This window comes from Platalea leucorodia (assembly GCF_965183815.1).
Source record: "Platalea leucorodia genome assembly, chromosome: 8".
In the NCBI taxonomy this organism is placed as follows: Eukaryota; Metazoa; Chordata; class Aves; order Pelecaniformes; family Threskiornithidae; genus Platalea; species Platalea leucorodia.
In genome coordinates this window covers 55559108-55585371 of record NC_138830.1, presented here as the reverse complement: position 1 = coordinate 55585371, position 26264 = coordinate 55559108, and the positions used below count along the sequence as shown (strand labels likewise).

At 57.2% G+C, this 26264-nt stretch overlaps 1 protein-coding gene across 3 annotated transcripts in view; it reads right to left on the bottom strand.

Moving 5' to 3' along the window:
* ZNF469 (zinc finger protein 469) overlaps positions 1-26264 on the bottom strand; it is a 177399-nt gene that overhangs the window by 13649 nt on the left and 137486 nt on the right. For 2 of the 3 annotated variants that reach the window (XM_082319293.1, XM_082319292.1), the window contains exons 4-5: positions 18418-18601; positions 3963-4032 (exon numbers count right to left, since the gene is read on the bottom strand). The gene's annotated coding sequence lies outside the window, so the exon portion shown is untranslated. The remainder of the gene's footprint in view (positions 1-3962; positions 4033-18417; positions 18602-26264) is intronic. The other variant, XM_082319294.1, reaches the window with a different exon arrangement.

The following is a 26264-nucleotide window of genomic DNA, read 5'->3' as shown; positions in this document are numbered from 1 at the left end:
CTACTTAGCAACATGAGCAGAAAAAGATGACAGAAGAGCTCCACCTACGGATTAGCGGGAAGGGCTGTCGGGCTGGGCTGGGAGAGGTGTCCTGGGAAGGGCTCTCTGTCCCTGTGTCCCCGTGTCCCCGTGTCCCATCTATCGTGACCAGAGGGACGGCGAGGTTGGGCTGTGCAGCAAAAGGCTTTTGCTCCACCTCAATTCCCCCCAGCGCATCCCTCCGACCTCGCTGCCCCTCCACCAAACCCTCGCTTTGAAACCTCCGGAGAAAGGACTTGAGCTTCTGCTGCCTCTGCCTGAGCTTTACCACCACCCGCAAATTGCCCTCGCAATTTTAGACGCTGTTAAGTAGGTGAAAGAATAAAAACTAAGTCCCAAATTTACCAGCTGAGTTTGCAATACAGGACCTGAGGGCATTAGACATGAAGCACAAGTCAAGCGCAGCCTTTTAAAAGGTACCACAGGATTTTAGCCCCGGATGCAGGTTATATTAAAAAGAAGAGTAAACCCCTGTTTAAAGAGTCTTTTTAAAAGTCTACTGGAAACAGAAAGGGTTTCTTTATCCTCCGTTGCTAGAAACGCCTCTTTACTGTCTGCTGCAGGGGGCAAAGGCATGATACTGCTGGGAGCTGGGGAGGGGGCAACCTGGCTGCAAAGAAGCGTGAAATTCAGCTTATTAGTCTTCTCCCGGGTGTAATTCTTCCAGCTCCCCAGCCCTGTTCGGGGTCCACCCCGTGCTGCACAGCCTGGCCATCCCCGTGCAGCAGCGATCTGAGCAGAAAAGGAGGATTTCTGCAAGAAAAGGGGAGCGACCTGCATCTATTCAGGGTCTCTGCAGCATGCACGGGTCATCTCGCAGTTCACGTTCGATGCTTCGCATGCACACGGCAGCCGGGGTGAGCACCCAGCGCGCCGGGATGCTGCTACAGCACGTATGCATTAATAATATTAGCGTGTATATAGAGAGATAGCAGGGGCACGGCTGCATCCCCGCCGCTCCTTCTGCAAAGATGCTGCGAGCCCTTGCAGGGAGGGGAAGGCAACGCAGCGGGGAGAGCCCAGGGGGGCTCCCCGGGGTCCCCTCTCTGATTTGAGCTGCCGGCCTCAAATTCCTCCACAATTTTACACCCCACTAAGTGAAATGAATCCCAGGCTGATTCGGACAGACCCTACGCGCTCGTCCCCTGTGCGTCGGCCAAAGCTCACACGCGGCCCTTTGGCACGCAAGGGTTTTGCTTGCAAAACAATGCGCCACTTATGCCGCTTCCAGCCACAACGGCAAAGCCTGTTTGCTGCTGTTTAAATTTGCAAAGGCTCCTTGCCAAGATAAAATACCCAAGGCCAGCGCTCGCTACATTATCACAGTTGTGCTCTTTCAGCCACATAAAGGAGCCCTTTTTTTTTTTTTGAAGGAAAGGCTCGTTTGTGTATCCGTAAAGCTGCAGGATTTGCATGGCAAGGACTGGGGTTTGCTGGTGCGTTAGTGCTGAGCGCCAGGAGAAACAAACACCGCGCTCCCTGCGCTGGCAGAGCGATGGAGATGGGGAAAGCAGAGCCGGTGGCACGCAGGTCTGTCCCACCGATGAAGGGGATTCCTGTGCCGTGCCGGGATGCCCGGCGGCGGTGGCAGAGCCTGGGCAGGGGATGGGCATGAATTTATCCCATGCAAATGACAGACAGCGCATGGGGATAAGGGCAAGGTGTGAATTAGGTCTTCATTCCCCAAAACCTTGATGCTTGTCCCCGCACCGGGGCTTGGGGGTGCCCCGTCTCTGCATGGGGGTCCCTCCCGCTGGCTGCGGCCACGGGGCATCACCGTCTGCAACCCCAGCGGTGGGCACGATGGCACGGCAGCCCCGGGAGCAGCACGGCGCCGAAATCTGGGGCTTCTCGATGCGGCTCAGCCAGTCCTGCTCCGATGGGGCATTCGATAAGGAGGGCTGGGCGTGTTGATTTAAAGCAATATTCCCCAGGCAGCTGCCTGCATCCATCACCCGAGGGTTTATGGATCCAGCCCAAACACAGTTTGCCCCTTGCGGGATGGGAAATGTAGAATAAAATGAAAACAGGGACATTTCATCTTTTCTTTTTACAAGCTCTCAGCCCGCTCCTTAGCCTGCCCCCAGGACCAGGCTTCTCTTTGGGTTACCGCTGGCATTGCTTCTTGGGTTTTTATGTTTCAGCTCCTGGAAAAGGAGGTGGAAAGGGATGGGATGGGGGCAAAGGAAGGTTATGCTTTAAAAAAAGCATGTGATATTTATTACCAGGCTGCCTGGCTGCAGGGAGAGCAGTCCCTACCTGTAATTGTGTGCCCTGCCGGGTGCTCAGCCCTTTCACCCATCCCTGGAGCATCCTCCCATGCTGGGGCCGACATGGGGCCACCCATAGCCTCCTGCAGCCCCGCTGCGGCTCGGGGACACAGGGACAAGGCGAGCAGCAATGGCAGGAGCCTGGCTGGCAAGGCAGAGCCCAGCCTGCTGCTCCGCGGGGCAGGTCCCATCCTGCCGGGAGCCCCAACATGCCAGACGGGTTGTGATTCACCGCCCCGGCTCTCCAGCACCCGGAGCCAAGCGGCTCGGCTCCTCGCACCCCGAGAGCGGTGACTGCGTCACCCCCAGCCCTGAGAGCATCTCCTTCCCAAGACAGAAGAGCTGTGAATGCCGAAGCTTTGCATCTCAGTCGGGATGGGGACCACACCACCAAGACTGAGGGGACCACCATGTCCCCGCCGCAGGCAGGGCAGCAGCAGGGGAAGCATCTCCCCGGGTCTCAACCCCGCTCTGGAGGAAACAGCGGTGAGGGAACAAACCAGCAAAAAAAACCCCAACATCCAACAAGAAAACCCCACCAGCTGCTGAAGCAAGGCACGAAGAAAGGGCTGAAGCGTCCACGCTGCCTGCGGAGAGGCAGGTTCAGCCCCTGCCCAGGCTCAGCCAAGCATCGCTCCGGCTGGAAGGAAAATCTCCTTCCCCGTGGCAGGGAGCGGAGGGACGGCCTCGCTGGGGGACTCGGGAGAGCCAGGTTCAGAGCTCGGCCCGGCCTCTCCCTTGCATGACCTTGGGTAAGTCAGTTAATCACGGTGACTCAGCCCTCCATCTGCAAATCAGGCCCGATAATGCTTCCCCTCGCCTATCTGCTCTTTGTATCGTCTATTGAGATTAGCAAGGCAGGGACTGTTCTTGCTATTTCTATGTACAGCGCCCAGTCCAGCAAAGCCCTGATGGGGCCGGGAGATGTGCAAGGCTGGGCGTAAGGGGCTCTGGTTGGGGTGGGGGTCCCGGGGCCGCGGCTCTGGTCAGGGTTTGGCACGGGCAAGCTGGCAGGTTGCTTCTGCAAGGCGAATAAACAACCATCCCGGGATGGGGCTGCTGTTATCTGGGTGGGTATCGCGGTCGGAGGCACTGCGGTTTCAGCAACGGTGGCTCAGGGCCGGGCGTGGGAGTGGGTGGAAGGCAAAAAGATCAAGATGCCAGCTGGGTGGCATCACCCGGGCAAATGCCCTTCGCTGCGGCTGGCGGGAGGGAGGTGGGCGGGGGGCACGCGGGGGTCCCAAAATGAAAGCTCCTGGCTCTGCGGGCTGTCACCAGCTCCACGAGACGCAGAGGTGACTGAACACGCTTTGGGTTTTTGTCCCCAAAAACGGGCATTTAACTCCTGCCTAAAGGATTTAAATCCTACCCAGGCGGGTCGATCCTATCCAGGCACGGCTTTGGCTGGGGCTGTGAAAAATCCCTTCCCCTCGTGAACCGGCCCCTTCTCGGAGCCCAGCGCCTCTTTAAACTTTCTGCCTCTCGCAGCCGGGCTGCTGCGGGGCCAGAAAAGCAGCCGGGGAGGTCCCCGAGCATCCCTGCAGCCGGGGCTTGGGGGGGCCGGGGGCATCCCCCGAGCCTGTTGGGGATGAGGAGGAGAGCGTCTGGCTCCCAAAAATAGCATCTGACCCTGCGCTGTCAGCTGGCCCGTACCTTGGCACCCTCCGCCGCTCAGCTACTGCCGGGACTCACTTTCACCTCCCATGAAATATTAATTTCTTGGCTGCAAAGGAAAGAGAAAAATATGTCAGGAATCTGTGTTTGGCTTGGCTGCCGGTACCGCGGTGCGCGGGGAGTGCTCGGCCGCCAAAAGGAGGGATTTCCACCCCAAAATGCCCCGTCACGGCCACCTGCAGCCGGGTATCCGCGGGCGGGTGGCTTTGGCTGGGTGCATGGTTGTAGGGTGCCGTGGAAGTGAGGAAACTGAGGCACGGGTAGAGATGGGGTCCTGCATCCCCCTCTTCTGCGCCCCAGCTCCATCCCCTGCATCCCAGCCACCGCCTCAGCCCGTTGGGGTCCTGCAGACCCGAAGCCTTGCAGGGGCTCGTTGTAACCGCAGTCAGGATATGGCCCCAAGCAGCAGGAAACGGCCTCGTCTGTGTGAGGAGGAGGAGGAGGAGGAAGGGGAGACTGAGGACAGCCAAAGCCCAAACCACAGCCCCGGGCGCGCTCAGGGCACTGGCCAGCCTCCGGCAGGTGCCGAGAGCAGCCGCAGGGCAGCTGCCAACCCGCTGCCAGCCAGGCCCGATCCTGTGCCCTGCGCACAGTGATGAGCCCAGGTCCCCCCCGCCGTCCCCGACCCTCGGTGCCCCCCAGCTGGGCGGTGACGTGCCGGTCCCCAGGATGCCCAAGCCCAAGCGGGCGGGTGGTGGAGGAGCAGCCCACCTCCCGCCTGTCTCCATCCGGATCAGGCCACGCTCCCGAAACGGCACTTGCTTACATTACACCTTGGGAGTGAGCTGGGAAAAGGGTGTTTTTTCCCCAAGTTTGGCAAAAAGGGGGGATTTTAAGGGATCACGGTCACCTCCCTGCCAGCCCCAGCTCCAGCCTGGAGTTAACCCATGCTCGCTGCCCCCCAATAGCACATGGGTCATATCCAGAAACATCAAACCCTGACATTAACCTGTTTCCCGATCAAATAAAGAGAAAGGCAGGATGGAGGGTCTGGTTCCTGCCTGGGCACGATGCAGCGGGTGGGAGCATCTCGCCAGTAGGGATGTGAAACCTCCCTTGCCAGCCCTGGTCCCTACTGATCCCTAAGGAGGGAGGCTGGGACCGGGGCTGGCCCTGTGCCCGGGCACAGCCCAGGACCAAAGGTGCAGGGCTGGGGATGGACAGAGGCTCTTTCTGAGAAAGGCTGGGGGGAGGCTGGAGCATCCCTTGGGCAGAAACCGCAGCGGGAAGGAGCTGAGCCCTGGTGCCGACAGCTTGAAAAGGACCTTGTAAGAGGGGCTGGGAAAGATGCTGGGGGTGTGCACACACACGCGCTCCTGGATGGGCTGGTCTGGCTGCGTCGGGGCAAGGAGAACTGCGAGAAGTCTCTTCCAGCAGATTTTTCTGGCCCAAGAAGAAGTTGGAAGGTGATTCAGAAAGTTTGTTTCTTCCTCGCAATGATCCAAAATTGATTTTCTGGATCTGAACAGGTTTGAATTTCCAAGCTGGTGAGAATCCAGCTTTCGCTGGGGATGCAGATTTTGCAAACAGTCCTAATCCTTCCTCGGCTTATAATGTAAAATAGTGGAGGAGGGCAGGTCCCTGGGCGGGCACGGCCGAGCCTGGCAGCTCCCCGGGCACCCCGTAAGATGTGGGGGTGTTGCAAGCCGGCGTCTCGGCGCCGTGCCCAGGGTCCTTCCCGAATCTTCGCACCGCCCGACCCGGAGGCGCTGGGAGAGGAGGCTGCACGCTGGCAGGGGGGACGCCCCACGGGACACGGCGCAGAGGAGGTGGCTGGGGTGGCGGGGAGAGGAGGAGACGTGAGATACGGCTCAGCCCCGGCTGGAGGTCACCCCAATCCCATGTCTGCGTGAAAAGGGACGGATGGATCAGGGTGACCTGGCAAAGCAAATCCCCTAATTCCCTGGCTGGGCGGTTGCAGGAGCTGGGGCTATCAATCCGCTACGGCCACTTGCTCCAGTCCCATCCCAAGCCACGGCCAAGAGCCTCTGAGTCTTTTCCAAAGGCAATAAGATGGCTGGTGACAGAAAGCGGCGAGGCTCTCCCGAGGTTTATTTAGCTCAGCTCCTCCATCACGGAGCGGGAAAGGCACCCGGGATGTGCCGAGCGGGGTCGGGAGCTGCCGGGGTGAATGGGGCCGGGTTGGAACAAGGTCAGGGTCAACTCCCAAACTGCCCCTCCAAAAGCAAGGAGCTGGCCTGGTTCTGGTGTGTTTTGGCAAGGGTGAGCAGCACCCTTCGAAGCATCTGCTTTCCTGAAAAACCAGAGGCATCGGACACCTGAGACCTCCTCCCCTCCTGCTCGCCGAGCCCCGAGCCTGCAGCGAGTTTAATCTCCCCCCAGGAATCAGCAGAGGGGCTGGGCCTGACAGCGACATCTTTGTAGGGCTGTAATAAAGAATGACTTATTTTGACATTTATTTAAGAAATATTAATCTTTCATTTTCCTTCTAAATGCTCCTGTTTGCTAAGGAACTATCTGTTACCTAAGTGCTCCGATAAATCTTCTAAGGTAAAATTACATGTTAGCTGCTGCCAGAAGGGTACATTTAAGAATACTTCCTAAATTATCAACTGCATTAATCTTAATTACTTGGGTAAAAGTAGAGTCTGGCATTAGGGTGAACTAAATTGAACGGGTGTTTGTTTGTCTTTATCATATCACATATTTGAGATCATTTAACAGAACGCAGATAAAAGGCGCGCGGGGCAGCGAGGCACAGAGCAGCTGCCTAATGAAAGTGATGGCTCCGGGTGACAAAGAGCAGGCGGGAGGGGACCGCAGGAACCCCTGGGGTCCCCGCCACGGCAGGACCTGCTTGGGGCAGGGTGGTACACAGGCAGAGCAGCACGGCAAGAAAATCGAAAAAATCAAAATTAACTCCTTAGACACCGCTTTGAGTGATTAAAGCAGAAGATTGGGAGGATAAAAGCAGGTCGGTGTCCCACCAGGTGCTGGGGAGGCAAAGGGCTCTGGGTACCAGCGCATCCCGCATCACCCCACGGATGCCCCAGCAACCGGCCCTCATCCTGCCGGGGTGCAAAAGGGCAGAATGGGATGGACCACAGCATGCACTCAATTTTTTTGCCAAAATTTAGCAGCTGTCCTGCTTATTTGGAGAGCCGCGGCGTGCCGGTGTGGGCCCGGGCCCTCGCTTCGAGATGAGCGCATCACTCAGTATTTTAAGGCACAGAAATGAAATTAAGCGTGGGATTAAGAGCTCTCTTTCACTGGGGCCTTGGAGAGGTATTAAATATTGCTGCGATGAAATCTCGCCTTCTCCCCAGGTCTGCGTGACCTGGGCAGATTTGTTATCAAAGCGGAGTGAATTTGCATAAGCCAAAAGGGAGGATTTTCCTCTCTCTTGCTCACATTTGTTTTAAATTTAACAAAAATTTCTCCATTGACACCCCTGTGTGTGGGATACCGAAGGGGAGCTGGTGGAAGAAGGGGAGAAATGATTCTGTGTGCTGCCGGAGATGCGGATAAAGGATGGATTTTGGGGAAGGGGAGCCCGGTGGCAACACCTTGCCCGTCCCCGGCCCAGGCTGGCCCCCTTGGGCATCGCCATGGCACGGCATGCCGGTGTCCCACATCGCCGCATCCCCCTCGCCCTGCTTTCCCGAGGTAGGGCCCCGCTCCTCATTTCTCTCCTAGCCTTCCATGACCCCAAAAAAAGGAAGAAAAAAAAAAAAAAAAGCAAAAAAGCAAAGGCGATGACACCATTCCCGGGCCAATATCACGTTTCCTTCCTCCCGGCGGAGCCTGGGTCTGCTCCAAGCTGCCTTCCCCTCCGCTCCCAGCCCTGGTCAAACCGGGACAGGAAACCCGAGAGCAATGAGCACATCGCTGGTATTTTCACCCAAGCCTCATTTAGCGCATTGTCCTTTTGGCATCCTTCTCCTCCCCTTCGCTCGGCAGCACAGCTGCCGGAGCGGTTGCTCGGGGATGGGGGGGGCCACGGCAGATCCGAATCTGCCCCACGTTCATTTGGCCAGTTCTGCCTTCGGGCAGACACACGCATGCACGCACGTATCTCCCAGTGAAATTAATTGGCTCATTGCAATTAACGCAGTCACAGACTTCAATTGGGGTCAGCTGGATGCACGTCGGCGAGCGCACGAATCCAGCCCTCACCCATCGGGGTGCTGTGAGCCCCCCATCCATGGGCAAGCAACTGAGGAAGGCCGCTTTCCTTCAGGTCTCATCCTGCTGATGACAGCGATCCCCAGTGACACCAGACTTGCCAAGCCCTGGCAGACAGACTGACAGACAGACACCAGCAGAGGCCGGTCTCTGCGAGAGCAGCAAAATCCCGTTATTCCCCGCCAAGCTGCTCTGGCTCAACGGGTGCGATGGCCCCAGAGACCCCACACGGGCGGGTTTCGGCAGAGCGGCATTTCACGGCGGGGTTTAGATGGACCACGGGCGGCACGAGGAGCATCGCGGCACCGGCCAGCAGCCCCAGCATGGATGCTCTAAGCGCACCCACCAATGTTCAGACGATCTTGTCACCCCCTGGGCTTCTCCCCGAGCTCTGGCAGGAGGGATGACCCACAGCGGGAGCCTTCCCAAGCCCATCCCTAGCGACACAGATCCCTGATGCCCTCCAACCCACCCGGCAGCATCCCGGGGAGGCCCACCCTTCCCTGGTGGTACCCGGCGGCCGCGGCAGCCGTCCCAGCCCGCAGAGCAGAGATGCTCCTGTCCCGTCTGAGCCAGTTATGGCAGGATCTGATAGGAGGGGACTCCTGCTAGATTTGGGGGCTTTTAAGCTGTCAACTTTCCTATAATTATTAGCAATGTTTTAAATAAGCTCTCTTCTGAAATTTGCTTCTGAAAGACAAGATTAATGAGCATTTCCTTTGGGGATTTATTGCACTGTTAATTATTCTCTTCCAGAAATTTGCTTTAGAATATTATCAGCTTTTTTTTCAATTAAAAGTGATTATAATTTGCTCTGTATAAAAGAAAAGTGGATTTTAAAGAAAAAAAATTATAATATCCCCCCTTCCTGATTAAGTATAATAGTCAAGTGACGGAGATAAAAGTAGCCAGTGGCTCTGGCAGGCCACACCGCACAGACACGAACTTGGCGTCCCCCCCCAGCAGCTCCATCCCTGGTGGGGTCCAGCTCTTGGGATAAGGCGATGCGTAGAGGCCGACTTGCAATTTATGGAGATTTCCTGCAGAGGGAAGCAAAGGTGTCTGGAAGCAGCCGCGCGGCGCGGTGCCAACTTTGGACAGGGGGTTTGGGGAGGAGAAGGTTGGGGATGGGGAGACCCAGCGGCGCCGCTCCGGCAGGCACCTTCGCCCAAATCACGTTTGGCTGCCATGTCAGGGCTCGTGGTGGAGGCCAGGAGATGCTCCGTGAGACACCGATCCCTGTTGGATCATGCAGTGGGAAGGTGTTGGTAGAAATGGTGTTTTTTCTTTTCACCAAAAAAATGCCTTTTTGCACCAGGAAAGCGGCAGGTTTTGAAGGGGGACCTGAGCAGGGACAGCCCTGGAGAAGGGGCTCAGGTCCCCGAAATGCAGCCCGGGCCAGGCACCAGCACCTCGCCGGTTCGCGCGCCGTTTGCCCTCCTCAGCACACATTCCTCGTGTGTCTCCCAAATGCAAAACATTCAGAAAATGCTCCGAATACAAATGCTTGCTTGGTGGGGGACGGATCCGATTACACCCAGGGCACAGGCGGGGAGCAGTCCCACGCATGGCTTTGCTGGAAAACACCCTGCAGACTACACAAGAACCCGAGACCACGTCCACTGCAAGGTTTGCTTTAACCCCAGACTGTCCCTGCAAAAGCCCCGCCGCTTGGCTTGGCTGGTAGAAAGCAAACAAGATGTTGAGCTAAATGCAAAGGCTGGATGGGAGATGCCCCATATCGGCACGTCTCTCACCGGGACAGGCAGATTTGGCTGGTCCCTGGTGGAGTTGTGGCTGGGGTGACCCATGGGTGCTGTCCCGTCCCTGTCCCCTGGCACACAGACCTCCGGCGGCGATGGGATGCTCAGGGCTACGCGGACGTGCTTTGGGTGCCACCTGCCCTGAGGAGTCAAGGCGCTTGTGGCCCTGCCTTGGAGGGCTTTGAGCAGCAAGGCGGGATCATGTACCCATGCCCAGATGCCCGGGTGAGGGGCACATCACAGATTGAATGGGATCACAGACACGTGCAGCCCGGCCTCTGCAAGCATGGTGTGCATTGCTCATCTCCCCGTGCGCCTTCCCTCTGCCTACCCGAACATGCCCGCCCGGGGCACCGGGGCCTCTGACCGCAATGCCACGGGTATCCCTGCTCATCCAGCCCCCGCGAGCTGGCACACCGGCGTGACCACGCCGGCACCGCTCGCTTGCATCCTCCATGAGCTCACACACGCACTGGTGACGTCCCTGCGACATCCCTGCCACTCTCGGGAGCGATGCCGGCTCCGTCCCCTCCCACGGGAGCCCCGGCGCTCGCAGCTGGCGGCGTGCAGCCATCCTCAGCTGCCTGCGACCTGCAGCTGTGGCGCAGACGCTGCTGCAAAACCCCCACGGCTGCATCCCTCCCTGGCGCTGCTGGAGAGCGAGGACTCCACCAGCTCCTGCAGCAAGAGAGGATTTTAATACCATCCCCTTAATTTATCGCCTATTTGCTCCTTTCTGCAACCGATGTCCTCTGCTCGGCCACAGAAAAGCCAGCCGGGAGAGGTCCCTGCTGCCCAGCCCTTGGTTTGTGTCTTCCCCAGAGCATTTCCCCATCGCTTGGCCAGCAGCTTGTGTCAGTGCCTTGCCATCCTCCCCATGCCGAAGGGGAAGCAGATGGCTCGTGGGCCGGGGGGAATGGGAGCGCCTGCAAGGAGGGAATCACATCCCCGAGAGCAGGGAGGGCAGCTGGGGAATTTTGGGGTGTCCCCTTTAGGCTCCCCCTCCCATCCATGGGGTTGGGATGCACCCGTGGGTACCGCATCGCCACGGGGAGCTGCACCCATGGGAGCCCTGGTGATTTTGATGGAGAACGACGTGGTTTGGCTTCCTCCGGATGGGGCTGCTGCCTGAAGCCAAGCTTGCCATCGCCTCCAGAGCCTTGCACGGCGTTTCCTGGGATTCACAGCCCTTCGGAAGCAGGAGGGATGTGCCACACGGAAAACCGCAGCGCCGGGTCAGGGCTTTAGGAAAGAGCTCAATGCTCAGGCTGCAGCATCACCACAGCTCCTCGCCAGAATGGTCCCCGAGATCTGCAGTGTCTGAGCTGCAAAATGCGCTGGCTGCCCTGGTGCAGAGCTTTTAGCCCACACCGGGGCATAGGCATGCCGGGAATGTTGCATTTTGGGCAGCAGGACCCCAAAAAATGAGCTGCCCTGGTGCAGCCCCCTCCCACCTCGGCTGGCTGCGGACACCGGCGCTGAGAGATGCTCTCTGTTCTCAACGGGAGCAGAAACACTCGGGGCCAAGAAAAACGCGCGGAGCTATAAAAAGGCTGGCGAACAGAGGGACATTCATGGCGAACTTCAATCGGCCGCTTCGTAAAGATGCTGGTCGCAGTCGAGCGGGTTACATGGCCCTGGCAGCCCCAGCCGGGGAGCAGCGGATGGCTGCTCGGTCCTCCTCTGCCCGCCAACGTGATGTGGACATGTCAAAGCATCAGTGATATAAAAGTGGGACAGATTTGCACGCCCCACTGGTGCATCCATGGTTTGTGCGGTGAGGAGGAGCTGAACCAAAATCCAACCATGCTTTCCGTCGTCCCTCCCGGGTGCCCGGTCCCCTCCGGCCCCTCACCAGGAGGGTGATGGCAGCCCGTGGCTGTGGAGACCCTCCCGCACCACGAAACATCAAAGCTGGGCGGCCGCTCGGGTCAGGTTTGTTTGCAGGTGCCGAACACAAGTCCGGCACATGCCTAAAACTTCAAAGGGCGAGTAACGGAAAGGATTTTGCCGACGGGTTTCCAGGCACATGCAGCCCTTCCCACTGGTCCAGCTGCTGGGTGGCAGATGTGGGGACGCATCCCTGTGCCCCAGCCACGGCAGGAGAAGGCATGAGCCAGGCGATACCAAGGTGGAGAAAATCCACCGACAGGCTCTGTGCTATTTCTTCTGCCTTTTTTTTTTTTTTTCTTTTCTTTTCCACCAGGCACCATCTGTGAGCGAGCGCAGTCGAATAATGCCAATATTCATCGCCCGGACAAGCCCAGGCTCTGTTTGCTCCGGAGGCACGTTTTCTCCAGAGACACGCCGAGCGACAAAATCCCCTTCCTCACACCAGTGTATTTTTCTTTCATCAGTCAAAAAAATTAGCAGAGGATATTTCAGAGGGCTGAAAAATGGCATCCTGCAAATATTTTCCTTTTGCTCGTGCTGCATAAGGTGGAAAAGCACTCGGGGTCCAAGCCCATCCCCGCTGTGCTGGTCCGGGTACCGGTCCGGGATAACATCCTTCCTTAGCGCGTGCTTCCAAGATGCAAAGCGAGGAGTGGGAATTTCCCTTCTGCTTCTCCGTAGGGCTTTCAGGCAGAGCAGGGAGATTTTAAGACGTCGTCTCAGTAAGACCAGGTCTGAGGAAAGGATGCTGCTGCCCTTTCCACAGGGAAGACGCAGATGCAGCTGCTCCCGGGGCTGAATCCCAGCGGTGAGGTGATGCTGCAAGGAAAAAGTGGCTGGAAAGCACAGAAACGGGGTGGGAATCTGGCCATCGCCCCTGGGCCGGGGCGGGCAGCATCGCCAGGGACCAGGCTCCATGCTTTCCCGTGCGTCTCATCCCTTTCCTCATCTCCAGCCACTGAAGGAGGAATGAAAAAGAACAACCCCACAACCCCGACTCTCTAGGAGTCTGGAAAAAAATATGTATTTTTATATCCTGGCTGGAAAACGAAATTCTTCCAAACAGTGACAATTTAAAAAAAAAAAAAATCTTGCTTCTGAAAAGCGGGTAAAACCCACTCATTAGTGGTTTCTCTCCAGACCCCAGCGGCGGGCAGATGCGGGTAGGAGAGGGCAGGGGTCAGGGCATCGCTCCCCGTCTGACGGGCCACGCTCATCCCGGGATTATTTTTCCTCCCCGCAGAAAGCGTCCCAGACAATACCTAATGCGATGGACACGGGAAACTATTTATTTCCCTCAGCTATTTAGCAATGACCGAACCAGTGCTAATGCAGTATTACTAAATCCCGCATACTTTCACAGTGAATTCACAGACCAAAAGGTTTTTTTCTCCTTCACCTGGAGATTTAACGCTGCTGGGAGCGGGCAGGAGCTGTTTGCAGGGCGAAGCCGAGTGGGGATAGGGCTGCGGAGCAAATAACTTCGTCCATCTCTCATCTGCCGCGCTCCTTTTCCAGCAAAACGTTGCAACTAATAATTTTCGCACATGGTGCAAGAGCTGCCGTAAAGTGGCTGCTTATTTCATTAACGGCCGCCGGCTGCTCTCGGGTTTAGGGAAAGGGGGTGTTGGAGAAGGGCTGCCCGTGCCCCGTGGGGTATCGCTTTACCCCGCCGCTTCCTGCCCAGGTGAACCCACACAAACCCGCCTGTGTGATGGAAAACATTCGGCACCCCAGACACGTTTCCAACCGAAAACACAGGCTGCGATTCAGCTTCCCTCCCCTGCCTTCCAAGACGTCCTCCTTTTAACACAGAAAGTGGCATTTATCTCAGGATTCCTCAAACCCGTAGTATAAAAAAGAAAAAATATATAGAAAAAATTAAATATAGGTCTGGGAGTCTGCCTGCGCCCCGCTGGCCATCGCCTTGGGTGGTTGGTGCCCCTCGTGTGCCTGGGGATGCTTGGGAGATGCTCCCAAAACAAACCACCCCACGCAAGCAACCCTACAATAACAAGCCAGCACCAGGATCGGCGAGAGGGAAAGGGGTTCACCATCCCGGGTCCACCCGAAAAAGAGCTGAGATGGGGAGATGGGGGCACGGCAAGAGGACGCTCCCTCGCGCCCGGTACGTCCCAGCATCCTGACACCCAGCCTGCCTTCCCCGAGCCACCCTTTAATCTTCCTCGCCGCGTGTTTCTAAACTGAGAGTTACAATGATCGACCAGAGCAAGACTTGTTTTGGTTTTTTTTTTAGAGCTGGTTTGCAAAAAAACACGGTATAAAGAGGAAAATGGGCTGCCTGCCTCTGCCCCAGGACAGGGCCAGCAAGCACAGCGGGGGCTGCGAGGACTTTGCCCCTCGTGCCTCACCAGGGCCAAGCCCAGGCAGAGCTTGGGGGTTACTTTTCCCTTTCATCGGACGCCAGGTTTCAGCCCAGGATTTATACGGTCAGATCCAAAATCCCTGGAAGGCAGGGCTTGGCGCGGTGGGAACACAGATGCTGCCTTTACCCTGCTGCTGTAATTATGCCACCAAACTTAGAAAGCAGCGGAAGAGCCGTATGTAGCGCTACAATTAGGAGGCTGTTTAATTGCAGTGCAATTGCGTATTGTTTTCCTTTCCCTGACTCCAGTTGCCAACAACCAGCTGAGCATCAGCAGCCACACTGCAAACCCAGGCACGCCGGCTCCCCGGCGCTCCCTGCTCCTGCATCCTCTGAGCATCGCTGCTGCGGTGACGCACGTGGCCGGACAGCTTTGGGGACAACAGGCTTGGCACCCCAAAACTGACCCATCACAGACATACCGTTGGGTCAAGAGCAGTGGGCAGACCGGGCCAGAGCATCCAACTGGGGAAGAAGCCACCAAAATATGTATCTGCTTGATGAAAGATGCTTTCTTCGAGCAACAGACATCGGTCTCCTCTCTCTGGGACTCCCCTTCTCCTGCCCAAAGCACGCTGGCCGGCCTCAGGAGCAGCCAGGAAAGATTTCTCCCTGTCAGCCCAGAGATTAAAATGGATATATGCATGGGAACCAGCAGCAGCAATGGAGACGACATGGGAGAGCAGCTGATTGATATCGTGTTGCCCCTGCAAACGCGGTGCATAAATCTGCAGCTTTTCAAGGCAAAGCGTGAATCGGAATAGCGCCGCTCGACTTCGCTTTATCTCCTCGCTGCATGACTCATCCTCGGAGCGTTGAGCCGGGCTTCCTACGGAAAAGTGATGGATGCACACGGCCAGCAGACTGGCTTTGCATCGGGGATTTCACAGCAGCTGGCAGGAACGGTGCCACCACCAACTCCATCATTGTATATGAAGAAAATGAGGGTCCACATGAAAAAACTCAGTTGTTCCCACCCTGACGCAGGCAGGCACACACCGGTTTGGGCAGAGCCAACTCAGGTCCCCTGTTTTTGCCTGCAGACATTGCCGCAACCCCAGGGTTTAAACTGGAGCAAAGCATCCCAAGATGCATCCATGGATTTATCCAGCCGTGGCACCAGGAGGAGGGATGCATGGGGGGACCCAGAGCACACCCCCGGTGTCGGCAGCCCAGCCAGGGCTACGCAGCTCCGACAGAGGTGGAAAACACGAGCAGGGGCTGGCATCTTCTGCAGGACAGCTCTAGGCTGATGCCACTGCTGAAAGGTGAGATGCTAATGCTCAAACATCAGGTTTAAAGTGTTCTGAAAGTGGGAGCAGATCTGGAGAGAAAGATGGGGGAGCTTTGTGTTCCCACCAGGGCTGGGTCTCCTCCGAGCCTTTCCCAGCCGTTCTTGGGCGAGGCCCTTTAAAATGAACAGGCACAGTGACTTAACTCTCACATTTCATCATTTCAATCCTAGAAGCGTACATAATGTTTAGCAGTTGGCAGACGAGGCCGGGCATCCTCCCGTTGCAAAGGCTGAGATGCCCGATGCACCCAGCGCTGAGTCCTCCACTCCCCACGCCGCGGCGGTGGCAGGGGCTTTGCCGGAGGAGCCGGACGCATCCCCTGCACCACGCGGGAAGGCGGTTCCTCTTGTTTTCACAGCTGATGTCAGGTCTGGAGAGGCTGCCGCGGAGCTACGCCGGGGAGGAAACGCGGCAGAGGGTCGGCCGGCAGCTGTGGCCGCCGCTGCCTGCACCTGGGTTTGTCTCGGACCCGTGCCGATGCGGAGGCTCCTGGATCTGCAGCCCGGGGGGGTGCAGAGGAGGCTTTCCAGGGATGAGCTGCTCCGAAGCCCTGCATGCTTGGGAGCATGGTATGAATGGCAGCACCGCTGGGTGATGCTCTAGCAAGATATCATCATGAAGAGCCACCCATGTCTTGCAAAGCACCCCAGAAGCTGCCTGCAGGATCACTGGCTGGGAGGCGCTGGGGGAGCACAGAGGGCTGACCGGATCCTAGTCTCGTCCCCATGATGTCCTCGGTCCTCCCTGCCCTGGCCTGTGTTGGACGCACAGCCTGCGAGGGAAGGTACTCGGAGGCAGGGATGGAGAGCGCACGGCGGGGAGCTTGGGTGCAGCCGGCAGCGCGGACACGGCGAGAGCTGCACGGACTGCCACGAAGGGAGAGATGTCCCAGCAAAGCCCGGGGAAGTGCCACCACCCCAGGCCCTGGCGACAGCAAGGACGCCGCTCGGGGAAAAAACCTGTCTGAGCCACGCTCCAGAGAAAGGCCAGAGAGCCCCTTCCCTTCCTCCCTTGAATCTGCTCTCAATAAAGTCACAGGCAAAAGGAAATAAATCTATATAAAAGCAGGCCCTCTGGGTTTCCCTTCGTTGCACCCTGCTGTTGAACGCTTCCCAGAAGGCTGCAGAGAGCCCGGCCGAGCCCAACACACGCCTGTCCCCAGCAGCCAGTGTCACAGTGCAACTGCCATCGGCTTGTCCCCCTCTGCAAAAACAACAAGCGAAGAAAGAACACTTTTGTTTCTTCCTCCTCTATTGACACAGCTGGGAGGGCTGGAGCCGGGGGAGGTTCCTCCTCCGGAGGGCCAAGAGCCTCCGCACACTCGCTTTGTAGCTCAGGCAGTGCTGGAAGAGGCAAAGCTCCTTCACCCACCTCACATGGGCTTGCTGGGCGCAGCGAGAGCATCCCTCGGCCCGTGCCCGGGCCCTGAGCAAGCGAGGTGGCAACAGGGAAAGACATCACCCCAGCTGCTCCCGCTGGCTCCCCTCCGAGCCGGGAGCTCCGGGAAGGATCGCTCCTGGGATGGCGGTGATGTGCAACCCCAAGGCTGCGGCTGCCGGCACCATGCTGTGCAAACCGAGCCCAGCTGAGCCGCCGATCGCTCCTCCTGCACCCATCCACATCCAAGCCAGGGATGCTCCTATAATCCCAGGGGACTGGCACCGGGGACTGTGCCACGCCAAGCTCCCCGCACGCACGAGCCACCAGCCTTTGCCTTCCCCTTCCCTGCAGCATCTTCCCGGCTCGGTTGGACACAGCACGATGCCGGCGCAGACGGACGCAGTGGCCGAGCCGGCGTGTGCCCGCAGGGGAGCCCGGCTCCTTGGCCAGCCCTGTGCCACTCTGCTTTTAACACGACGGCGCCAACCCCTCCTCTCCCTCCCATTGCTGCTGAAGGCTTTACTGCCCTGGCTTTCGCAGGCGTCCCCGGCAGCTATTTTATCACCATTTATTCTAAGCTCCCCATCCAGCACTCTAGCGACATGGGGAAGAGATTAATTAATAAATTGCAGAGAGGAGCTACACGTTTCCCCATAAATAAACCGTTAGGCGTTGCTGTGCACACGTTTGCAAAGTGTTGCGATTAGCTGGGATTTTGGGAGGAATCCGGTTCAATCTCTTAGGGCAGAATGTGCCCTCCAAGCCAAACTCGGGGCCTCATCCAGCCAACGTTTAAGAGTGTGAAGCATCCTGCTTCACAGCCCGCCGCGAGCATCACCTCCGAGCAACCCTCTCCTGGGATTTTGCCATTGACTTGCATGGAGCCAGGACCGAATCCGGCCGCCCGGCCATTGCGTGATCGGCGGGTTTGCTCCTCTTTGCCTCCGGCCTCGGAGGCAAGAGACAAATGCAAAGCATTCCTTTATCTCCTTGCCTCTACCGAACGACAGGCAAAGCAATAAAATGCATTTTTTTATAGAGCTGTAAATTTAATTTCCTTTTAAACCATTTGCTTCCACTTATAGCTCAATGGAAATCCTGCGCTGCTGGCAAAGCTGCAGCCTCCCTGTCCTGCCATCAACGTATAGAAGCAGAGAGCCGCAGTTTTTGGATGAGCTTAAAAGTTGATGGAAGGGAAGATGGGGTGGGGGAAGAGAGGAAAATTCTTAGGGCATTAAGGGCCTATTTTCCATCTTCCCCATGAACCTTCCTCAAAGGAAGAGCTTGAGCTGCTTTACAGGGGCACAATTAAAGCTGTCTCTGTCTGCAGGATAAAAGTTCAGCCCTGGACATCGCTGTGAAGCCAAGGATGCTGGTTGCAAGGGGGAGAAAATAATGATTTTCTGGCCTGAAAACAGCACGGGGCTTTAGATTTGGTGCTAAGAAGCAAGGAGAAGCGGCGTGGGCTCGTGCGCATGTCCAGCATCCTTACACCATCAGGAAACCAGGGGGAATTTTCCCAGCTAGCGAGGCAGCAGCCCGAAGAGGGTGGCCGCGTCCCCATCACCTACCTGCAGCCTGAGGACTCCTCTGTCCTATTTGGGCTCCTCGCGAGCTCCAGACGTGCGGAGGGCTTGGACGTGGCAAATCCCAAAGGCTGGAGAGGCCATTCCCGTTTATCCCAAGTGGATCCTCCTGCGCTCGTGCTTGTCCCGTGCTGCTGGAAGGCAGCAGGCTGCTTACCAGGCGCTGGATCTGTGGGAGAAGGGAGCAACCCAGCTCAGCAGGGAAACACCTGCACGGGGATGCTGGAGATGGGCTCCGAGCCTCCGCTGCAGGGACATCATCCTGCCACCCCGGGGTATCGAGTCCACAGTATAGGAGCTATCTGGGAGAAGCTCCGATGCCGAAGCTGTTCCAGAAAGCCAGAGCAGGGATTTTGGAAGAGCCCCCCATCCCAGCCGGGAGGGGGATGCTGCGGCGGGGTTCGCAGGGGGCTCCCACCAAAGCTCCGCGGTGCTGCCCCTGCCGAAGCCGGCGCCCCTGCCAGGGGCCAGCAAGGGGAAAGCAAGCACCCACGCGTGCTGCCGTCCCTCCTGCCTGCACTCTGCCCTCCTCGCTGCCGGTGCTGCCAGGCCGGGGAGGGCTGGGCGCTCTGGCTGCCGAAAACTGAGAGGTGCTGTGTGCTGAGGGATGCAGGCCACTTTCTCCCTGCTTTATAGCCTATTTTAGCTCTATTTCTGTCCTGCTTTTTAATTGAATGGTGAAGAATGAGGACAAAAAGGCTCAAGACAGATCCATGGGGGCCACTGCTGTCTCTGCTGCTGCCTGTACCAGACTTCGTATCCAAGCTTTCCCCTCCTGCCCATCACCTCCCTCAGGGATGCACGCCAGGCTGGCATGGGCTCTCCGGCCACGATTCGGGATACCTGCCTGCAGCCCAACACCCAGCACCCTCCTCACCCCATGCTGGCTGCTTGCAAACACCTTCAAATCCCTCCTCCCTGCTCTCCGAACCTGCAGCATTCCAGCTTATATTCAGGTTGTTTTGGGGGATGAAGACCCCCCTCCTGCTCTGTGCAGCACCCCAGCATAACACACCCTGGACCGTCAAAAAATGTAAGGGTAGAAACAAGCAATAACAGTTACACTTTAAGCCCAGCTTAAGGCATTGCATGAATCAAGCTCAATGCATCCCCATGTCCCGGGAGGAGGCTGCACGACCCACGGCTTGTGGGTGCTGCTCATTAGTGAGGTGGGACTCATTTGCAAACTGAATTAAGCCCGTCCATTCCCTGTTAATCTGCTACAGGTGAGCAGAGCTCCCAGCACCTGCTGCTCCCATCCCGGAGTAATTTGCTGCTGCATCAGGAAAGCTTCGTGCTGTTGCTTCCAGCCGGATCCACAGCGCCTCCGAAACAAGACGTGAGGGTGCCTTTTGGGGGTGAAATTTTGGGAAGGCAGCCACGGGAGCAAAGCAGAAAGGAGTTTTACAATGATCCAGATGAGCACAACCCTGAAAACATCATCCCAACGTCCACGCCGTGCAGCTCCTCTGGAATCAGGATGTGACCTGTTTCCACCGCCCCAGGTCACAGCGGCAGGGCCAGATGTTCAAAACAGCAGCGGAGCACCCAAATCTTACCCAGGCCACGGTCCTGGGCTCCTTGAAGCATTAAATCTCCCCAAGCAGGCTGCAAGCTACGATCTCGTCTCTTCTGCAAGCTCCCAACCCAGGGTGCGAGCGGTCCCAGCTGAGCCCTTGGACATCCCTCGGTGGCCACAGTCCTCGGATCTGAAGTTGGGGTGATCCGTACCAAAGCTGCACCCGGTGCCGAAGGTTTAAAACCCCCAGAAGTTTAAAGCGCGACATGAAGCCCACTTCAAAGAGCTGCAGCTTCCTACTTGATAACATCAGGAGTCTGGATCAAAGGCTGCATCCTAGGAAGTCCAGCAAGGGAAGGGAAAATAAAATCGCTTCCTCTAGAGCATTCCTCGCTGCTGAACATCAGCTGCTGGTTTAGGAAAATTAGACCATTGCATTAAAATTATAGATGATGGCTTTATGGGGTTTAAAAGCGGCTTGCCAGCAGAGGGAAGGGGTGGCAGCGGGTCTCTGGTGCTTTTTGAACCTGGTCTTGCACATCAGGGTACACCCAGCTCTGCCCCGTGCGGGGATGGGGCTCCCGGCTTCTCCCATCCCAAAGGGGAGAGGAGCGAAGGGGAAGGCTGCAGGCACAGCCCGGGACGGAGCGGGCAGCTGGGGACAGAGCGGCACTCAGCCACGCACGGGGACCCACGACCCAGCACGAGATGTCCCTGGCAGGTCTCAGGTTCGGGAGCATCCCGTGCCCCTGGTGCCTCTCAGCAGCTGGAGGCAGATATTTCTCTTTTTAAGGCTGCTTCCGTGCCAGCTACAGGCACGGCCGTGAGCTTTGCAATCCTCCCCGCTTTTAAGCATTCCCAGTTGGCCGGTCCCTGCTGGGTTTGATATCAGCACTCTGGTATGCCGGCGCCGGGATCTGGACTTTGCTGGAAGCCACCCCGGAGAACAGCCTCATCTCATCCTCCAGCTCCGATAATAAGGTGGGAGCGAGCGAACCTCACCCAGCGGGGAGTTCCTTGCCCGGGGCACGGAGCGAGGCTGGGCTCTCCGGGCTGGGGGATGCCCGAAAGCCGCCGCCACGTGCGGATAGAGAGCAAGCTGTCACCCCGGGATGTCCTCGTCCCTGCTCGCCCGGCGCTAGCCCTGCAGGGCAACGCAGCACGCGGGGCACGCTGCCCACGGCTGCTCCGAAAGCACCGGGTCCCGCGTGGCTGCTGAGGGAAAGGGGCATGGTGCTGCCTCCTCCGCGGCTCTCACGTGGCCAGCCTGGCATTTCCTAATGCATTTTGCAGGACAGCGACCGTCTCGGCCCGCTGGGAATCTCAAAGTCCCAACAAACAGCAGCAGATTGGTCACGTGCAATAAAAAGTCAAAGTCAACCAACACAAGAAGAAGCCATGGGCAGCGCTGGTGCCCTGAGCTCGCTCCAGGCAGAGGTTTTCCTCCTGGCATTGCAAACGCCATCGCTAACAGTCAGGGTAAAAGCAGACTGCCTGTTTCATCAAGGCGGCTCGGATCACGTCACCTTGAAACAATCCCATTTCACCCACCAGCAAAACCCCAAAGACCCTGCAAAAGCCTGTGAATGCGGGGGCTGCCCGAGCCCTGTGCTGTGCGGGTGGGCTTTGCACCGGCTGGTTGGAGCAGATCCTCTGGCACCAGCAACCATGTACAACTCCGGAGGTGTTTGGGATGCTCAGACCCACCCTGCGCCGCTCGATGCTGCCAAGAGCAAGGAGAAAGGGTGCTGGGGACAAAGCGGGGGGCAGATGTACCACAAAAACACGTGCCACGCGCACATACCATCAATCATTGCTGAAATCCCTCCCGTGAACCCGTCCTTTCCCCTGCCCTGACGTTTTGGGGGTGCGTTTGCCAGACCCCCGTCCCGAGCGCAGGCAGGGGCTGCAGCAGAGCCTGGGCCCGGGTGGGCTACGGCTCCTCCTCGCCCTCCTGCCCCTCGTTTCGCATCCCACAGCACGCGGGGACAGCGGATCCTTTCTCTGCCCTCCGCCTCCGCAATGATTAGTGCCTTTCAGGAACAGGGTTGTTTCTTTTTTTTTTTTTGGCTAGCCGGCCCCAGATGAATAGCTCTGGGCAGAAGCGAGCAGACAGCATCCCCTGTATTCCACCCTTCATATGAAAACCAGATGCCACGAGTACGGTTACAAATCAAAGCTGACAGGGGGACGAGAGGCTTACTTAGGAATTGAGAGAGGGCACAAAACCTTTCAAAGGGGGCTACCGTGCAGCCCCCCGACGCACAAACCCCGAATCGTACCGACCCTCCCTCCACCCTGTGCCACAGAGCCCGAAAAATGCCGATAATCATCCCCTTTCGCGTTATCCATGCTTCCCAGCGGCTTTTCTAGAAATGATAACCGGATAAGGAGCTGTCACCTGGGGAGCCTTGTATTTTTGTTAACTTTAACTTATCGCTGCTTGCATTTATACGGCTGGTTGGGATGGCACGGGGCACGGCCGAGCCTGGAAGAAAAGCTCAGAGGGCGAGGTGGTGGCAGCATCCTGACGGGTACCGCGCTCTAATGAACCGTCAGCTTGCGGAAGGAGAGCTGATGAAACAGCCGGGCTAATGTTCAGTGACAGCCGCGATTTACTAATCCAGCCGAGAAATAAATAGGAGCCGTGTGGAATAAAAGCGGAGTTCAAACCCGGCCCTCGCCGGGGCATTTGCAATGAAACAAAACGTCAAGTTTTATAAATGACCTTTTCATGTAAGTCCCCGGCGAGGCCCGGGAGGAAGCGGGGGGCGGCTGCCCGGGGAAGCGCCTTGAGAGCTGCAAAGTCAGGAGGCTGGTGCTGGATGCGGCCGAGGCCATGGCGGGGTGGGATCGGGGCTGGGAGGAGCGGCAGGGAGATGATCTCCAGCCTGCCCGGCCAGAGGACCGTACCATCGGGGTGTGCAGCTCCCACATCTGCAGCATGCATCGGGGTGTGCAGCTCCCACATCTGCAGCATGCATCAGGGTGTGCATCTCCCACATCTGCAGCATGCATTGGGGCACACAGCTGCCACATCTGCAGCATGCATCGGGGTGTGCAGCTCCCACATCTGCAGCATGCTTCGGGGTGCGCATCTCCCACATCTGCAGCATGCATCGGGGTGTGCAGCTCCCACATCTGCAGCATGCATTGGGGTATGCAGCTCCCACATCTGCAGCATGCTTCGGGGTGTGCATCTCCCACATCTGCAGCATGCATCGGGGTGCGCATCTCCCACATCTGCAGCATGCTTCGGGGTGCGCATCTCCCACATCTGCAGCATGCATCGGGGTATGCAGCTCCCACATCTGCAGCATGCATCGGGGTGCGCATCTCCCACATCTGCAGCATGCATTGGGGCACGCAGCTCCCACATCTGCAGCATGCATCGGGGTGTGCAGCTCCCACATCTGCAGCATGCATCGGGGTGCGCATCTCCCACATCTGCAGCATGCTTCGGGGTGCGCATCTCCCACATCTGCAGCATGCATCGGGGTGCGCAGCTTCCGTTTAACCCTGAAAGTCTCAGCTCAGACCTGTCACGGGCGAACAGGGCTAAGACTTTGATTTCCGACACTGAGTAATGCTCAGACGTGCTGTTCCTGGCCTCGAGGGTTTGTCCAGCCCCCCCGAGAAGCTGTCCCAGCCGGGATGCAGGGCTGCATTGAAATATTCTCCGCAAGCCGAGGCCTCGCGTCGCTGGTGCTACCGTCTCGGGGCTGCTCGTGCAAAGCGTGGTGGCTTTTGATGCCGCAGAACTTCCCAGCTCGCTCCCCCTGCGAGCCAGGGCTGCCGGCGGTGACACCCTGACAGCCATGGGAGGGATGTTATATTGCAAAATCCGTCGGGATGCAGACCGGATTCGTGCGGTGTGAGCCCTGTAACCGTCCCAAGGACCTCACCGTGAACTCAGGGTTGTGAAACTCTCCCTGGCTGACATTCCCATCCGGGGAGCTCCGTCTGTCCGGCTTGTGCATCTCCCAGGAAGAATTTCTCTCTACTGGAAAAAGAGATTTTTCAGAGCAACCTGCCCCTGCCTCCCGACAGCCCTCGCTGCCGTCACAGCCCAGGAAACATTGCAGCTCTGGTAGCTGAAAGGATTGCTGCAACCAGTTGGCAGCAAAGATCGCTCGGACTGTGGAAGTGCTTTGGGATGAAAAGTATGTGATAAATTAAGATTACTACTCTTCCCTCTGATCAGCCAGTCACTGGTTTCCAGCGCGGCGCTGGCCAGAAAAGTCTCACCGAGGGATTCTGGCCTCGCCCCGAGAGCTTGCGGTTGAATGAAAGCAGATATTTTACACCAGCGTCCAGAGTCTGCTTTGGGCTCTCGAAGTGACAGAGAATTCACCACAGCTTTCGTAATCTCTTCCAAAATTAATTATCCCCGCTTCTCAAAACCTTCCCGCTTGAATTGCTCAGCCTGCAGCTTCGGCGGCGGAGCCAGCGATGCCGCAGCGTGTGCGATGGGAGAGCCTCTGCCACCGGGTACCGTCCCTCCGGAGGGTATTTTGGGCTGCAATCAATCCCCCTTTAGCCTGCTCTTCAACAAGCTGAACAGATTGAACTGGATTCTCATTTTTTTTGCACTAAAACCAGACTTAAAGCTCGTCCCTAAGCTCTCAGCATCATCGCGCCCTGCTCCTGTGGGAGCACGGTGACAAGCCCCAGGCTTGTTGCTCCGGCTCACGTGCAACCCGGGCGCTTCCCTGTTGGAAATTTGCTGTGGGTTACTGCTGCGCCAACCTGCATGTCATCTGCAGGCTTCCGCAGCATCGCTTTACGCTGCTCCCAAATTAAAAAAAATAATCCTGAAGAGTGAAAAGCAGTGAGCTGAAGGAAGGGATCCCTCCAGGATGCTCCGGGAAACACCTGCCTTGCTTGCAATTCCTTGCTTGCAATGGCCTTGCTTGCAATTCCTTGCTTGCAATTCCTTGCTCGCAATTCCTTGCTTGCAATTCCTTGCTCGCAATTCCTTGCTCGCAATGGCCTTGCTTGCAATTCCTTGCTCGCAATGGCCTTGCTTGGAATTCCTTGCTTGCAATTCCTTGCTTTCAATTCCTTGCTTGCAATTGTCTCGCTTGCAATTCCTTGCTTGCAATTCCTTGCTTGCAATTGCCTTGCTTACAATTCCTTGCTCACAATTGTCTTGCTTGCAATTCCTTGCTTGCAATTGCCTTGATCACAATTCCTTGTTTAAGAGCATTCATGGTCCACCTAGCGCAGGACCCATTGCATTTGTATAGTGCTCGAGTGCCTCATCAGCCTTATCAGCAAGGCTCAGCTGAACCTTCAACACTTCTCAACCAGCTGCACTTGCAAACCCCTCAAAAATGACATCGAAGTCAACTTGGCACAAAAACCTGCTGATTGCTTGCAAAATAAATAATACAGCAGATGCAAAACGCGGTGACAAACTCTGCAAGGCCGTGATGGGTTGCTGCCTCTTGTCGTGCCTGTGCCCCCACCGTGTGCTGAGCTGATGGAAAAGCAACGCGTACAAGATCTGCCAGCATCGTACGTGCACCCACCGCGCTGCCCGGCCGCCGGCCGGGGCAGTTGGTCCCCTCCACTGTGGCACGCTAAATGGCAATGAAATGCTTCCCTGGCCCGGAGGGAGAAGAGGCCACTGAAACGTTCAGAAGGATTTTATATGAAATAAAACACTGGTCTTAGTGGACATGCTATTGGGAAGCACATCACTTGCTGCACTGCTAGAGCTGGGGGGAATATTATGGAAAAAGGGATTATTACCCCAAAATGCAGGTGTGAGCCGCTGGAGCTATTCAGTGATTAGGGTCAGGTAGAAGATGGAAAAAAAAAGCCCAAATTTTCCATTTCAAGAGCAATGTTCCAGCACTATATTTAGTTTTTGTTTTGTTTTGTTTTGTTTTTTAATTTCCAAGAGAATGCCAATGGGATGGATGAAACGGAGACCCTGCACACACAGATACTGGTGCTGTTCCTCCGTCGGTAGCATCTCATGCCATGCTCGGCCGCCCTGCCCTTCTCTGCACCCTTCGGAGAGAGCCAGCACCGCCAAGGATGGGCTCCGCGGCCCATCGCGGCAGCACAACGCCACGGCGTTGGGCAGTTTTGCCGGGGAGATGTGGGAATCCTCCCTGTCACCATCTCCCTTCTGCGCCTCTGAACGCCGGCCAAGGAAAACACCATTGTGTTGGGAGCAGACAAGGAGCTGGTGCCAGCGAGGTCCGAACAGCCGGCTCATTGTGTCCCACCGGCTGCCGGCTTCGCTCGGGGTTAGGTCAGCCTAAGCGTGCAGCTTTTCACTTCGAGCCTTCATTAATGT